The following is an 11,217-nucleotide window of genomic DNA, read 5'->3' as shown; positions in this document are numbered from 1 at the left end:
GGATAGGAGAATTCAAAGGAGCTGATTCCTTACCTGAGCTCTTTTTTATCACTCTGCAAGAGTTGTTCCAGCTGAGCCACCTTCAGGGGGATGCAGGTGGAAGAAATCTCCTCTTTCATCCACAGATCCGTTATTGATGACACTGCTGTGTATTTGGCTGAGAAGAAGACAAGAACCCTCCTCAGGTTAAGCTACCCCGCTTCCCAATTTTCCAATGCACTCTAGCCCCAGTGTGAATGCAGCTCTCTTGCCAGGGTTTTGGAAGCAGGTGTCCTGTCATGAAACAGGTTAATGAAATTTTGTATCCTGCCTGGACTGCACAGAAAACCATCTAGATAAGCCTTGGGTTTGTTTTCAGAATGTAAGGGCTGTGAGACACTGAGTGGGATGGTATACAGTGGTTCACATCTGGGAGGTCCTTCTGTTGAGTTTTACTTTCAGATCCTGGATAGTTTAGGGAACCATCAGGGTAACTTCTAGAAGGGAAAGAAAGGCAAGCTGGCCTTCACCTCTGATTACTGCTTCAGCATGACAGAGAGAAGGGAGGGGATGACAAAGGCTGAACTCCCTTCAGGCACTGGTAGAGAGGGTTTAATTGTTTTGTTTGGTTAGAGCACTGGATACCCATTTCTACAGGGGTGTAAGCTCTTTGAGACAAGATTAACTCTCACAAGGGCAGGAACTGGTGTTTTCTGGGCAGGTACACCTTATCAAGTAGAAAGTCATTAAAAAGAAGTCAGCTTTGTACTGGTGCTTGCTATTCCAACAGCAGCACAGGCCTGTGAGTCACAAACCACCAGTACAAAAAACCCCAGAAGCAGCTCTGGCAAAGTGCAGCCTGGGCCCTTTGGGGTTACTTCCAGCCTGTTTGATTCCAAGGCTGCTGCTGAGGTCTTATTAACTTAGTACTGGGAAAATATTATTCATATGGGTAGAGTATTTTTTTACACCCTGGACAGAGCTAAGAACACTCAAAAGGGCAGTGATCTCCAGAAAGGTGGGCTCAAACTAAATCTACTATATACTCCTGGGCAATCTTCCCAAGTGGGACAGAAGGGCAAGGTGAGGCTGAGGAGCACAGGAAATTGGTTGCGATAGTTATGAAGACTTTATCAAGCCTGAAAGAGAAGATTTGGACAAAACAGCATTTTGTCTCCTAAAAGATGCAGGGAAACTAAAAGAATATCTGCAACAAGTAGAGATTTGGCACTAAACTCAGGGTTTTTTTGTTTGTGTCAGTGACATCTCTTTTAATATAAGATCAGCCAAAGACTAAAAAGGTGTCAGGGACTAGATCAAGAAGTGCAGGAGTAATGAGAAAATACAATAATAGAAAATTACTAAAATAAGCAAAGCTCAGACAGATTAATCTGCTGTGGCTGGATCCCTATATAGAAGCACTGTTGAATTGTTTAATCCCTAATGGGCCAAGTTCACTAATAAAAAGATCTTGAGAGTCAAATCTACTGCTTTTGGGGGAAAGTAAAAATCCATAAATGAAGAAGAAAAATCATGCCAGTTTACTGGTGTAGACTTTGCTATGGAGGTGTCTTGGCCAGAAATACTCTTTGAGAGTATTTCTGATGTCTCCACTCTCTGGTATCTAGAAGAGGAAAAGCTGGGAGCCATACAGCCGTCACATTCTGTCTGAGACTGCACTGCCTCTGCAGACAATAAACCAATACCTTGATCTGTCTGCTCTTTCTCAGAAATGCAAATACCTCACTTTACTCTGGAGACATTACATTAAATACCAGAAATCTGCTTTGAAAATGGGGCAACAGAGAAAAGTGATTTAGACAGAGTTTCAAGTTTGAGTGTGAAGGAAAACAAAGGCTCTTGGCTGCAGTTTTCTGCAGCAAACTCCAGCAGGCATTCAATTGCTGCAGTCCCCTTCCTACTCACACACCCAGAGGGGGATGTGGACACCCTCCCAGAGAAGTGTTCTTGTGCTTATAGAAGGACAAAGCAGTAACACAAGTGTAACAGAGAGGATGTCTGCTTTCTGTCACAGAAAAATGTTGAAGACTTGCCCAGAAACAAAGCTGCCTTGCGAGGTGGCCATTGCTATCCCCCCAAGAGCAGCAGCTGGGAAGGATGCTTGATCAGAAAACAAAACCATCCTGCTATGACCTCGGCTGAGGCAAATGACTGCTAAACTCAGGTTATTTAAGTGCCAGTGGCTTCATCTGCAAAAATGGAATCTGCCTTTCTAACTACTCCCAGTCAGGGCTGGTGACAGTAATACTTCCTAATGCCCATTCTGTGCCATTGCACCCATAATATCTAATTCTGCAAGTGTTTGGGAATGTAAAAGGGATTAAGAGGATGAAGGAGCAGCACACTCCCTGTGACTAATTCTCATTTAAATGTGCAATATTGTGGCTAATAAGAATGCTGAGAAACTAGATCTAATTCTCTGATGAATGCACTGTTTTCTTGTAAATATAGATATTTCAGGGAGGGTGATTGCCTATCTGGGAATAAGGGGCTTGTGGATAAAGTGACTGTTCTATTATTGCAGCACTTGGCAAAGAAGAACAGAAGATCACATGCACCAAGAAGGGGAAAAACAACTGAATGGATGTGTCAGAAGTGTTACTTAGTAAGCAATTGGAGTGATTGGCACAGAGTAGGAGACTTTGTCATGGTGAATTACAAAATGAGTCTTAAAAACAACCTGAACAAAACCAGAAAAACGTCTCTATTTAGAGCAGAGTTTTTCTTTAATGTGACTATTTGCAATGGATATTGGATTTGAAACCCAGTATAACTGAAAACATAAAAATTGAAGTGCCCATCTGCAGTGTTCTGATTATTGCAGTATGATTCAATTTGGAAATCACAGGAAGCTGTACAGAACATCTGTTGTCAGACAGGACTGTCAGGGTTCTAAATTATTAGATTGTGGCCAGATTTCATGCAAAGCCAAAATAAACTTTAGCTTCCTTTGAGTGCAGAATAGTTGTTCTGGTTTTAATTTTCTTCCAACAACAGAATCTGATTGCTGCCCAATGGTGAGCTGTCAGTAGGGAAGAGAGACTTTCACTGAGTGTTTTCATTGGAAAAACCCTTCAGAAGATTTGTTTTTTCATGTGAATGGAGTAATGGGAGAATTGAGACAGAATGGTCCTGATGGTATTCTCCACGGCAGGACCAGAGCATCACTGATTCCTGTATGAAATTCAAATCACAAAGCAATCGTCCAACACTTATTGGAAGCACCTCGATGAGCCTGCAATGGCTTTTGCATGCAAGAGCTTGGAAATTAAGACATTTCTTTGGTGGATTTCACATGTTGTTGGCAAAATGTGTGACTAAATATTAGTTTATATGTAATTGTGTGCTACTAAATGTTTCCTTGATGGTGTTGGACTGTCAGCTTTAGTTGGCAGAAATTTACCTCTAAGAGCTCGCTGTGTGCAGTTACTTGTGCCAGCCTGGACCTCCTTTATTCTAAAAATCTGTTCAACAAAAGGCCAAAAATGGAGCAGTCTTCCTCAGAAGAATCAATGTATATGATGGCCAGAGGTAATTTTAGTATTCTTTACCAGAGGAATATAAAGAAGTTCCTCCATATACTAAAACAATGTTTTAGTTTTTGGAATACTTGAAGGTAGAGATTCTAAGTTACACATGGTGGCAAGCAGGCACTGGGATGTGCACAGGGCAGGTATTTCTCTATCCCAGCATTATATTTCATTTTTAAATAACCTCGAGTAGTAAAAAGTACTTCAGCCCCCAATACTTCAGCCGTGATCCGCAGAGACAGCTGCAAGCAATATTCTGTATTTCAGAAAATGTTTTTATATTGCCTACACAGAAATATTGAAATGGCAAGACTCTCAGCACGTGCTCATCCCCTCATCCCCTCAGAGGAGTACATCCCATTTAGACCTCCTGAAATTCTTCTTGATGGAAGTCAGCAGATCTCACCACAGAAGCTTCTTTTGTCCTGGTGTGTGAGGCTTGCAATGTGCAAGATCTGAGCAAAAGAGCTTGTTCCACCTGGACAATATCAAATGAGTAATAATAGAACATTCACTGGACTTGTAAGGAAGAAACAATAGATAAGCATAATTCCATTTAATATAAACAATAAGCAGTTCTATTATGTTAAAAATAAATTTTAAAAGTGATTCACACAACCATCCTATTTCTACGCACTTCTTCCTGCTGAAGTGATTAAATAGAAATTATACAGTATCTATTGTAAAACAGTGTGCTTACATATCCATACATACAATGTGTAAAGTTTTACTAAGAACTGCTTAAGGAATTCAGTAATTTCAGGGGCTGCGCCTGAACCGACACATGGAAACAGACTTGGGGGAAGATGAGCTTGAGCTGGAGTGCCTGTGCTGAAAGGAGCGAAAGTAATTCAGCCTTGCCAGGTTTTCTTGAGTCTGTGTTGGTGCTTCCCAGTGTGGCAGTTTCAGTTTGAAACCAGGCAGAAAAACTAATTTCATGTAGTTCTTTTGGTTTGCTAATTTAAGATTTCCCCAATTTGTGAGTGGCATTGTGAGCCATTCAGGAGCAGGAGGTGGAGCTTCCTTCATTCCTGAATGACTCATTACAAGAGGCCTCTGAGGAGCGTGGCGACCCGGAGCACGGCGAACAGGAGCAGGCAAACCAGGTCACAGCAGTCTGCGCAGGCGGGGCAAGCAGGCAGGCTTGCAGGTTCTTGCTAGTTAGGTGAGGTATTTGTATTGGTTGCTTGACTTTGGGCTTTCTCCCTGCAATGGTTTTAACCCGGTCAAAATCTGTGGTTGGTACAAGTGTATGTGACCAAGTAGAGCCCTCCAAGAAGGATGCGTCTGTACAGACCCATTCCTGTGTGGAGTGTTTGAGCTTATCAATGGCTTCAGGGGCTGTTGTGGAGGAGGCCTGCCTACGGTGTGAACAAGTGAATGACCTCCTTTCACTGGTGGCCAAGCTTAGGGAGGAAGTTGAAAGATTAAGGAGTATCAAGGATAGTGAAAGGGAAATAGACTGGTGGAGTTCAGCCCTTACATCTTTAAGGGAGGCCCACCAAGAGTTAGAGGACTTACATGCCTCTCACTCTCAGGCAATAGAGGGGCACCTAGTAGATGACAGGGAGTGGAAACGCGTCCCGTCTCGGGGAGATAATAACAAAAATCCCCTTTGCCCTCAATCCCCTAGCCAGGTGCCACTTCAGAATAGGTATGAGGCCCTGGATCTAGAGAGCCAGGCAGATGGTTTAGAAGAAAATTATTTGCCCAGTGAACCACCCAATTATGACTCGTCTAAAAAATGGATTACCACCATCAAGAAGAAAAGAAGGGTAATCACCACATCAAGAAGAAAAGAAGGGTAATCATAGTGGGTGATTCCCTTCTGAGGGGGACGGAAGGCCCCGTATGTCAGCCAGACTCATCCCACAGGGAAGTCTGCTGCCTCCCTGGGGCCCAGGTACGAAACATCACTGAGAGACTTCCTAGGCTGATTCAGTCCTCTGATTATTACCCACTGCTGATACTCCAGGCTGGCAGTGATGAATTGAAAGGAGGAGTGTCAAGGAGATTAAAAGGGAGTTTAAGGCACTGGATCAAGTGGTTGATAGGTCAGGCGCACAGGTAGTGTTCTGCTCAGTCCCTTTGGTGGCAGAAAAAAATAATGAAAGAAATAGGAGAACTCACATCATTAACAAATGGCTCAAGGGTTGGTGTCATCAGCAAAATTTCAGATTCTTTGATCATGGGGCAACCTTTACAGCACCCTATCTACTGGAATCAGATGGAATACATCTCTCTGTTAAGGGCAGGAGGTTTTTAGCTCATGAACTGGCAGACCTTGTTGAGAGGGCTTTAAACTAGGTCTGAAGGGGGAAGGGGATGCAGTTGGGCTGTCTGGAAGCAGGCCCAAGGATGGCAAGACTGTGTTAGGGGAGAAATCATTCACCCAGCGGAGGTGCATGTACACCAATGCATGCAGCACGGGTAACAAACAGGCAGAGCTGGAGGCCATGGTGCAACAGCAGAACCATGATATAGTCACCATCACAGAAACGTGGTGGGATGACTCGCACAGTTGGAGCACTGCACTGGATGGCTACAAGCTCTTCAGAAGAGACAGAAAATGGAGAAGAGGTGGAAGGGTGGCCCTTTATATTAGGGAAGTTTTGGATGTCATAGGTATTGAAACTAATGACGATGAAGTTGAATCCCTGTGGGTAACAATTAAGGAGAAGGCCAACAAGGCTGACATCCTACTGGGAGTCTGCTATCGTCCACCCAACCAGGATGAAGAGGTGGACAACTTATTCTATAAGCAACTGAACAATGTTTCAGGATCATCAGCCTTCGTTCTTGTAGGTGACTTCAACCTACCAGACATCTGCTGGGAGCTTAATACAGCAGAAAAACAGCAGTCTAGAAAGTTTTTAGAGTGTGTGGAGGATAACTTTTTTGTCACAACTGGTGGGCAAGCCCACCAGGGGAGGGACTATGTTAGACCTATTGTTCACAAATAGAGATGGACTGGTGGGTGTTGTGGAGGTTGGAGACCACTTGGGGCACAGTGTTCATGAAATTATAGAATTCTCAATAATTAATGAAATAAGGAGGAATATCAATAAAATCTCTATGTTGGACTTCCAGAGGGCAGAGAATCCCTTGGGAAACAGCCCTTGAAAACAAAGGAGTCCAGGAGAGTTGGGTGTGTTTCAAAGCAGAGATCATGAGGGCACAAGAGCATACTGTCCCTGTGTGCCTGAAGATGAGTCAACGAGGCAAACGTCCAGTCTGGATGAGCAACGAGGTTTTGAAAGAACTTAGAAATAAAAAAAAAAGATGTATTGTCTTTTTAAGAAGAGACTGGTTTCTCAGGAAGTATTTAAGGGAGCTGCCAGGGCAGCATGTAGAAAAAAAAATGGGGAGGCCAAAACACAGTTTGAACTTAACTTGGCAACTTCTGTTAAAAATAATTAAAAGTTTTTACAAATATATTAGTAGTAAAAGGAAGGGTAAAACTGACCTCTGTTCCTTATTGGATGAGGCAGGCAACCTAGTAACTGAAGATGAGGAAAAGGCAGAAATGCTTAATGCCTTCTTCACCTCAGTCTTTAGTGGTAAGACAGCTTGTCCTCAAGACAACTGTCCTCAGGAGTTGGTAGGTGGTGCCAGGGAGCAGACTGGTCCTCTTGTTATCCAAGAAGAGACAATCAGAGAACTGCTGGGACATTTGGATATTTATAAATCAATGGGACCAGATGGGATCCATCCCAGGGTGATAAGGGAGCTGGCAGATGAGCTTGTGAAGCCGCTCTCCATCATTTATCAGGAGTCGTGGCTCACTGGTGAGGTTCCAGATGATTGGAAACTGGCCAGTGTGACACCTGTTTACAAAACAGGTAGGAAGGAGCATCCTGGTAATTACAGGCCAGTTAGCCTGACCTCAGTACCAGGTAAGATAATGGAGCAGTTCATACTGAGTGCTATCACACAGCACTTACAGGATGGCCAGGGTATCAGACCCAGTCAGCATGGGTTTACAAAGGGTAGGTCTGACCAACCTGGTCTCCTTCTATGACCAGGTGACCTGTCTGGTGGATGCAGGAAAGGCTGTTGATGTTGTCTGTTTAGACTTCAGCAAGGCCTTTGGCACTGTCTCCCGCAGTACACTCCTGGAGAAGCTGGCAGCCCACGGCTGGGACAGGAGCACTCTTTGATGGGTTAGGAACTGGCTGGATGGCTGGGCCCAGAGAGTGATGGTGAACAGTGCTGCATCCAGCTGGGGACAGTCACCAGTGGTGTCCCTCAGGGGTCTGTACTGGTACTAGTTCTATTTAATATTTTTATAGATGACATGGATGAGGGCATTGAGTCCTTCATTAGTAAGCTGGGAGCTTGTGTTGATCTACTAGAAGGGAGGAGGGCTCTGCAGAGAGACTTAGATCAGTGGATGGATGGGCAGAGTCCAACAGCATGAAGTTTAATAAGTCTAAGTGCTGAGTTCTACATTTTGGCCACAAAAATCCCCTACAACATTACAAGCTGGGGACAGTGTGGCTGGACAGTGTTCAGGCGGAAAGGGACCTGGGGGTGTTGGTCGACAGCCGGTTGAATATGAGCCAGCAATGTGCCTTGGTGGCCAAGAAGGCCAATGGCATCCTGGCCTGCATTAGGAATTGTGTGACCAGCAGGAGCAGGGAGGTCATTCTTCCCCTGTACTCGGCGCTGGTAAGACCACATCTTGAGTGCTGTGTCCAGTTCTGGGCCCCTCAGTTTAGGAAGGACGTTGAGATGCTTGAGTGCATCCAGAGGAGGGCAACAAGGTTGGTGAGAGGCTTGGAACACAAGCCCTGTGAGGAGCGTTTGAAGGAGCTGGGGTTGTTTAGCCTGGAGAAGAGCAGGCTTAGAGGTGACCTTTTTGCTCTCTACAACTTCCTGAAGGGAGGTTGTAGACAGGTGGGGGTCGGTCTCTTTCACTGGGCAGCAACTGACAGAAAAGAGGACACAGTCTCAAGCTACGTCAGGGAAGGTACAGGTTGGATATTAGGAAGAAATTTTTCACCGAAAGAATAATAAAGTACTGGAATTGTCTTCCCAGGGAGGTGGTGGAATCACCATCTCTGGATGTGTTTAAAAAAAGACTGGACGTGGCACTTGGTGCTATAGTCTAGTTGAGGTGTTAGGGCATAGGTTGGACTTGTTGATCTTAGAGGTCTCTTCCAACCTCATTATTCTGTGATTCTGTGATTCTGTAATTTTAAGATTCCCAGCCTAATGTACCAAAGAGTGCGGTAGGTTTTGGTGCTGGCAAATCACAAATGCACTCACTTCCTACTGTGAGATAGGATTAGGAGAAAGGCAAAGCAGGCTCAAAATTTTAAAGAAAATTTTATTAAAAGTAACTAAAAGGGAAAAGGTAATAATCAAAACAAGCCCTTCAGAACACTTCCCCCACAACCTTTTCTTTTCCACTGACAATGTAAAGAAACCAAACGTAAAATTTCCAGTCTGTTTACCACCTCTAAAATAGTCTTTCTTCAGTTCACTGAGGGAGTGAAGTCCTTCTTGTTAATGTTATGGAGACTTCTCCACAAGAGGACAAAACAGTTCTCTCGTGGCTCTCAATTTCATCATGAATAACAGCCGCCCGGGGGAAATCTGCTATCATGAAGCGCCTCTCATTTTTCATAAACCTTCCCACAACTTGGTGATGGGCCCTGTCTACTTATGGGGTATTGTTTAAAGATGAGCTGTTCAAAGGTGGAAGTTCTCATTATCTATTTCTAAAATAATCTTCATCCCTGGGAACAGAGATCTTCTTAAATTTCTCCTGAGGGAACAGGACTACTCTCTTTCTTTGTTCAAACTTCTTATGGGATCACAGCTATTTCAACATCTGCTTACTTTACCATGAAAGCCTTTGCTCAATATCAATTGAATCCTTCCTCTCCCTATAGTTTCATGTATTATAGGGAAAAAGAGTCCTTTCTTCATAGCTTACAAGAGGATTTCAGCTCCAAAAACAAGACATCTCCTTATCCCTTCTATCTGGGATTTAACTCCTTCCTCACTGAGCATGATGTCTTCTTGTTCTTTTACATGCTTGCATCTTGTTCCTTTCTCTCACTCGAGAGACATTGAAGCACTGAAAGAGTTAACATGTTGCCCTTGCTAAGTTTACCTGCCCAGGCTCTTTAAATGGTTACCTGACATGCCGGTAACTTGTGTCTGGGGCTGTGTCCGCATTGGCTTCATGGTTGATCTTTGTTTTTTTCTGTGTTCACTTCCAGCCGCAGGACCACTCTACACAGGCTGCAGGAGCCTCTGGTCTCAGCCACGCTGGGCAGGGGGGCTGACAGCAAGATCTTAACAACCGTGACCAGCCCTGCTCCAACCAGAGCTCCACAGCCTCCACCCCCTTCCTACCTGGCAACTACTGGGGCCCAGCCCAGCCAAAACAGGACTCGGCATCCCCCCGGACCCTCCCATGAAAGGGGCCTGGCCTTGCCCCCCGTCAGAACCTAACCTGCCCAGCCCAGCCCTGGACAGGGCCCTGCAGGCTTCCTGGGCCCAGCAAGGATGGGACCCGGCAGGCCCAGGGCATGTTACCTTCTTGCGGGCTGGGAAAGAAAGGGGAAGTTCCTGGGATTTTTCATTTTTAACAAGTGTCTTTCACAGAGGTGTATCCGCCTTCTCAGTAATTCAACAGACTGTTGGCTACACGAAAAGCTTTTACATCACTTCCCTAAATTTCCTCCCATTCCAAACCACAACACCCAGGAAATCTACACATTTGGGGAAATGCTGTTGAAGGAGAGGGGCTTGATTCTCAATGAAAGTGCTTCCCCCAGTGAGGTAGCTGCAACTGTCTCCCTTTGACTCCCTGTGTTTCTTTCAGTCATCGAGGCCTGCTGCACTTGGCAGAGGAGCAGGGAAGGGGGAAGAATGCGAGGAGCAGCTTTGGCATCTGCCTGGGCCTGCGGAGACCAAGGGTGCTTACCTTCCTTTCAGCAGAGGTCTGAGCTTCATCTCTGCCCCAAAGCTCTCTTGGAGAGCTGTGAATTCAAAGGCCTTTGTGCACACACTGATGCTTTGTTTTTTGCCTTTTTCCTTTCGTGTGCTCTCTGTATTCTTCACATATATTTGTAGCTCTGTAGTCTACTGTATTAGTGACTAGTTTTCCCAGTAATTTTCCAAGGCCTTTCCCTAAGCAGAAAGACAAAACAAATTCCAGAGCTCCAAACCCCATGGGGTACAAGACCGCAGTGCTATGTTGGTTCTTCCTGGCAACTCAGGTTGAGAGCAATTTTTTGAGATACATTTTAATGGACAAAGTACAGACAGTGACAAGGGGGGACTCCAGAGAAGTAACTTGACCTGGGGGGAATTGCATCACCACTTGTTCTCCTAATTGGTGCTTTTTATCAATTACGCTAATTTCCTAAAACCTATAAAAACATACTGACCCCTGAGGGGGTGGGCTTTTGTGGACATCTTTCCAACTGCCCCTGAAAACCTTCAAATAATGATCCATATTATATTACCTCCATACTAAAATTATCTCTACTTTCATTTTCAGGTTGAGAAAAAGGCAACACTATATGCACATTAAGATAAAAGTCCAGTGTAATAAAATTATTAGTTTATTACTATAATTGTGCACAATTTATAACTTATGATAATGTTATAGACAAGTATTTGCAGTTAACTGTAATGTAGTCCTTTTTTAATATACACACTTATT

At 44.4% G+C, this 11,217-nt stretch overlaps 1 long non-coding RNA gene across 1 annotated transcript; it reads right to left on the bottom strand.

The window, feature by feature from the left end:
* Window positions 1–3,820: 3,820 nt before the first annotated feature.
* On the bottom strand, window positions 3,821–10,065 carry LOC128822210 (uncharacterized). Its single transcript, XR_008441398.1, has 3 exons — window positions 9,900–10,065; window positions 9,680–9,825; window positions 3,821–4,008 (listed from the first exon to the last, which is right to left on the bottom strand). It is a non-coding gene; the product is annotated as an uncharacterized LOC128822210 (long non-coding RNA).
* Window positions 10,066–11,217: the final 1,152 nt, after the last annotated feature.

The sequence above is a fragment of the Vidua macroura genome, chromosome Z (genome assembly GCF_024509145.1).
Source record: "Vidua macroura isolate BioBank_ID:100142 chromosome Z, ASM2450914v1, whole genome shotgun sequence".
NCBI lineage: Eukaryota > Metazoa > Chordata > Aves > Passeriformes > Viduidae > Vidua > Vidua macroura.
The sequence above is the reverse complement of the archived record's forward strand: the minus strand, read 5'-3'. Positions and strand labels throughout refer to the sequence as shown.